General features: G+C 35.4%; 2 non-coding genes across 2 annotated transcripts; both read left to right on the top strand.

Moving 5' to 3' along the window:
* The first annotated feature begins 5,010 nt into the window (after positions 1-5,010).
* trnad-guc (transfer RNA aspartic acid (anticodon GUC)) lies at positions 5,011-5,082 on the top strand. Its single transcript has one exon. It is a non-coding gene; the product is annotated as a tRNA-Asp (tRNA).
* Positions 5,083-5,733: 651 nt separating this feature from the next.
* On the top strand, positions 5,734-5,805 carry trnad-guc (transfer RNA aspartic acid (anticodon GUC)). Its single transcript has one exon. It is a non-coding gene; the product is annotated as a tRNA-Asp (tRNA).
* Positions 5,806-6,001: the final 196 nt, after the last annotated feature.

Below are 6,001 nucleotides of genomic sequence, written 5' to 3'. Positions count from 1 at the left end.
AAAAAAACATGGTGTGCATCATTGCAAAACAATGATTGTGACATTTTAAGATATGTTAGTGCAAGTTTCTTTCAGATAAAACAGCTCAAACATGTAGCCTATTTTAGTCTGGGACTGGCTTGAGCCTTGTCTGTGAAACCGGGGGTATGTGTATGCAACTATGTCAGAGTAGAAGTTTTGTCTTAATTTCAGCTATACGTACATTTACAGCTTTAAAAGTTTGATGTTTGATATTTTGGGCTTGCTTTCAACAGTAGGCTACTGTTGATTAAGAATCAACTATGCTGTTTAGTACATGTTCCTATGAAGAATATATGCATCATTGATTTTTCAAAGAAAATACAAATAAAAAGTAAGGTCATGCCAAAAGAAGGTTTAAGTCTGTTTGTCACTGATTAACCAAAATAAATCAGTTTACCCTAAAAACCTGCTATAACAAAAAATGGGCAGCTATCACTCCCGGTGTTCTGACGATTTGTGCTGCCTTGTCGAAAAATGCTACCGTAACGCGAATCGATCACAGAATGTCGATTAATATTATATGAAATACAATTATAATACAATTCTAAGTTATGAGTAGCTACTGTATACTTTAGACTACTGTTTTTATTTTTAAAACGGTGTGAAAATTAAAAATTATCATCAAATATTCATCTTTGACTTGTCAAAGCACACTTTTCCTTAGTAACTGAAACTTTCAGTTATTATTGTTCAGCTGGCTGACCGTACACATATTCATATGCTAGTTAGCATTTTTAAAGGGAAATTACAATATAACACATGAAAATGTACCTTTTGTTATAAAAAACTGTGCGTCTGCACATGCGCATGACCATTAAGTAGCAAATCTCGATGGGTAGCATGAATCGTCAGAACACCGGCATTAATAAAAATACAAAGTTCTGTCATGAAACTCTAGATGGTACAGGCTGATAGGTCCTTAACTCAATCTGCTTGCAGTCACATCGGCTGCATCCGAAATGACATACTTCCCTACTAGTAGGCACAAAACAGTATGTGACAAAATAAGTTAGTCCGAATTCACAGTACTCATGAAAGAGTAGGCAAAAACTACCCGGATGACCTACTTCTTCTGGCGACATTCTAAAGTGTGAATATGATGGACACTTTACTATCCCATGAGGCCACGGGAGAGGATTTGTGAATGGTAGTGAGGCGACACAACTGACTCTGGTAGGTCACGTGAGGAGGAGAGCATCTCGAATGTAGTACGTCCGGATTACATTCATACTACACACACTCATACTATATAGAACACACTTTTTTAGAGGTTGTGAAGTAATTACTTATTCAAAATAAGTACCTGCTCAAGAGAGTATGCGATTTCGTACACAGCCATCATTCTCTATAGGGCACAGCTGATTGGTTCATGCTGTATCAGTAGCCAATGTTGTGGCAAATTCTCGATCTTTGGTTCAATTCTTCAAAGTCTGGTTCAGGTCTCAGAAGAAATCTTTCAGAGTCGAAGTTTCAGGTCTCAGAAGAATAACTTTATTGAGCAGTTCAACAAAGTGAGAAGCCAGCTGGACATCTGATTTTACAATGGTCAGTGCTCAAATCTTAAACCTTCTTCTTATCTTTTGGTACCCAATTAGCGCTCAACTCGTTATTTTTTCTCTCTTTGCTCCTCCTTATTACTCCGCCTCGATTAAAACACCTGCATCGTTATTTTATTTTTTAATTGGGGCAACCTTTTTTTACGCATGCGTATCTTTTAAAAATGGCTTTATACATGATTTTCAGGTACTTTTCCATGCCCTTTCACCCAGTTTCTTCTCCTGTCCTTACCCGACCTGCCTTTTTCATGTCCTTTCACCCAGTTTCTTCTCCTGTCCTTACCTAACCTCCCCTCAGGCCTAGTTTTCTGTTCATCTCATATCCTTAGGCCTGGTTTTCTCCAATATTACAGCATTTAGACCTGGTTTTCTCTAGCATTACAGCATCTTATATTCAGAGACATGTATGAGACAAATGAAATTCCCCAACACATTAAGCTCAACCTTCAAATACTTGGTCAGCATTTGCTGTAGCAGTCGTCTGGCAGCGCTTTCAGAGATCCTCCACCTTCCCCAGCTCCACCTGTATGGATCTGCTACGGGTAATTCATGTACTCTATATTGTACTGCAACATGACATACTTGCTCACATCAGTGTGTCGTGTATTGGCATTAGCAAGTCCCGTACTTGCTCTGCAGCAGCAGCAATAACAGCAGCAGCAGCGTAGCAGATCTATTCCGCCAAGACCAAACATCAACATTGTCATTCTCATTACCATGCCAATCACTCCGAGAGTTGTCGTGACAGAAATATTTGGTTACACTTAAAGGGTTAGTTCACCCAAAAATGAAAATTATGTCAGTAATGACTCACCCTCATGTCGTTCCAAGCCCGTAAGACCTCCATTCATCTTCGGGACACAGTTTAAGATATTTTAGATTTAGTCCGAGAGCAAAATTTCCCTCCATTGAAAATGTATACTCGGTATACTGTCCTTGTCCAGAAAGGAAATAAAGAAATCATCAAAATATGTGACATCAGTGGGTTAGTTAGAATGTTTTGAAGCATTCAAATATTCTAAATATACTAAAATATCTTAAACTGTGTTCCGAAGATGAACGGAGGTCTTACGGGCTTGGAACGACATGAGGGTGAGTCATTAATGACATAAATTTCATTTTTGGGTGAACTAACCCTTTAATTTCAAGGTGTCATTGTTACAGTGTTATTATATATTTAAGTACTGAGTAATAATAATTAACTACATCTACTTACTATAGGGTTAGGGTAGGATTAGGATTTGATAGAGGGTTAGTTGTATGTAATTATGCATAATTTGCTGTTATTGCTATGGTAAGTACATGCAACATATCTGTAACAAGGACACTGTAAAATAAAGTGTTTCAAAATATTTTTTTTATAATAAAAATAAATTTCATTTAATTATTTTTAAAGCATTAAATTCTATTTTCACATTTTTCCTTAATTTGACAAATTTACAAAATTGTTGGAAATAATGCACATAAAAAAAGGTATTCTGTTCACATAGGATTTACTTGATTTTTTTTTTTTTTTCACACATCGTATTTAATCTCAAACATGTTCTTAACTGACTAGGCTAGTACTTTTAAGATTAAACGCCTGGGGATGAGACCAAATAAAATCTTTGCAGAAATTAAAAATTAACAAAATAAATGAAAAGTGATGTTGTTGTTTTTTGTTTTTAAATACTGGTATGACCTCGAAAAAATATCTACAAATCTGTTCATGTTAATAAAAGTCAACCCCTGGTACAAAATAGTGGCAGAAAATTAAGAAACATATTGAGATGTATAGTACAGGCTCCGAAGTGTCTTCAGGAGACCTGTGTGGAAACCATAGACTGTAAAAAAAATAACCCTAACAGTGTCCTTGTTACGGATATGTTGCATGTACTTACCATAGCAATAACAGTAAATTGTGCATAATTACATACAACTAACCCTCTACCAAATCCTAATCCTACCGTAACCCTATAGTAAGTACATGTAGTTAATTATTATTACTCAATAACTGTACAGTTCCGTTTGGTGCCACTAGTGGCGTGGCGCAAAAAGACACTTCTATTTGAATCACTTTTTTTCTGCGTCACTCTTCCAACGGTCATCCAACTGTTGACACCTGTTCGTACTTACATCTAAAACTTGAAGACCAGTATTTGCAAAAAATCGACTTGATTCTTGAGCTAGCCTGTTTGCGTCGAAATATTTTTAAGCATGTTGTAAATGCACAGGTTTCCAATTTATTTAGAGCTAATCTAGTTAAAATCCACAAAATAATTAATTTTGGGTCATATGAAGTCATGTTGTTGCATTTCAGCGACAGTCAGCAGATTGAAGCCGTTTCAGGGCGCCATCGCAGCTATAAAGGTGAGATGTTTTTCTTTATCTTTTTAATGAAAGGGTAAGCTGTTTTCTGTCACATTTTAAACCTGTAGCGCACATTTAGATGGCGCGAGGGCTACTTTTAAGTATTTCATCCTCTCAAGACGACTTTAGAACTAGCAGCTAACGTTATCCTATGTATATTGCCTAACGTTAGTTGTTGTCATGTCACACTAATAACGCTAGTTACACTGTGTGACTTCCCGTAAACTTAGCAGACTCAATTTAAATTCATAAAACGCCCATTTATAATACATTAAAAACTTCTGTTTAAATAAATAAATACAAACTTTAATAAAAAACAGAATAGTGGCCTATTACATTTTTCAAAGCACTGACTGACCACTGGGCGGCGCACTAGTCCAACAATTGTTTCAGAAACATGTAACAAAGACATAGCGTAAAGAAAGACTGTATAAAACAAAAACAAAACGCATGTATTATTATAATTTTATTTTGTCTAAAATATTATATATTAAGCTTACCAGATTTCTGAAATGGAAATTGCCGACATTTTCTAGTTTAGAGGTCAAAATTATCATTGAAATCTTACTTTTTGTCCATAAATTAAAAACGGGGACATGTTTTGTTTTTTAATGACTTTTTTTGTACTTTTCAAATGTTTTGTTTTACGTTTGTACTTGTGGAAACACCAGTTCTGTGCTTTCTTAAAAAATGTTGTATGCCAAATTCATGAAACGTTTTGACTTAATGAGCCAGCTAGGTTGCTTATTAATTTTCAGTGTAATATATACTCATATAGTTGTATCTCAGCTTGGCATGGCTCATATTGGAACGTGATTAATTCCTAGTTGTTTCTTTACCTTTTCTAAATGAGAAAAGTTATCAGAATTCAACAAACAGTGGCCGCAGCTCATAAATGTTTGTTTTTTTTTTGTACAGGAAATGACCACCATTTACTCTTCAGTTTCTTTGTGCAGTGCAGGACAGGTAATTACCATCCTTCTAATTGTCCATTAACTAGACATTGAAAACCCATAAAGAGTAGACTTAGATTCAGATATGTCATGGTTCTGGCACAGCCTGAAGCACATGACCACTAAGCCACTCCTCGTTAGTATAGTGGTAAGTATCCCCGCCTGTCACGCGGGAGACCGGGGTTCGATTCCCCGACGGGGAGATGCAAAGATTTTTGCCTTGTTAATATTATATTATTAACATGTAATAATACTGTAATAATAATATATTACTACAGCATAGACTTTCAATGCTCTTTTTAAAAAACTTTTTTTCTAACATCAGAATTATATGGCCAAATACATGTGCCTTTACAAGAAAACAGACTCAGATTGCCTCAGAAATCTGTTTACGCGTAAAATATACAATATTAAGTGGACATTATACGGCACAAAAATGGAAGTATGTATGAAACAAAGTGATTATACCTGTCACAATAATGTAACTAGGACCTGTTTCTGTAATGTCTTCATACAAATTTGTATATCCTTTGTTAAACCTATCACAGTGAAAAGAGTAATAAAATAACTAATTCCCATTAATTTCCTGTGTGCTAAAATGCAATGACTGCTGGAAAAATGATTTAGCTGTTTTTGTTCCATTTACACAGGGAACTCCTGAGCTACGCCAGATAGACAAGCCTGTCATGTTCTTTTGAGAGTTCCAGGTCAGTGAGATTACTTAAAATAGCATAGATAAAATAATAAAGTAGATAAATCCTTGTATTATATAAAAAACAGCTGCTATTGTAATGATTATTACCGTGTTATTACTGTGTATTTCAGACTTACTCAGCTTTGAAGTAACATGGAGCTCCTCGTTAGTATAGTGGTAAGTATCCCCGCCTGTCACGCGGGAGACCGGGGTTCGATTCCCCGACGGGGAGACCAAAACCTTTTCGTTTTACTTTTTGCTAAAGATAGCAGTGAATTTTGTATCGGCCTATTCGTGTTTTTTTTTTTTTTTTTTTTTTTTTTTTTTTATATTAAACCATATTAAAATCCCTGGAAGAAAGTGACAAAATTACAGTGTAAGCAGTAGTTGTTTTATTAATCTTTTAATACTTGCAGTGAAGTGCTGTC

The sequence above is a fragment of the Rhinichthys klamathensis genome, unplaced genomic scaffold (genome assembly GCF_029890125.1).
Source record: "Rhinichthys klamathensis goyatoka isolate OS25496 unplaced genomic scaffold, OSU_Roscu_1.1 h1tg000191l_1, whole genome shotgun sequence".
Taxonomy (NCBI): domain Eukaryota; kingdom Metazoa; phylum Chordata; class Actinopteri; order Cypriniformes; family Leuciscidae; genus Rhinichthys; species Rhinichthys klamathensis.
The sequence above is the reverse complement of the archived record's forward strand: the minus strand, read 5'-3'. Positions and strand labels throughout refer to the sequence as shown.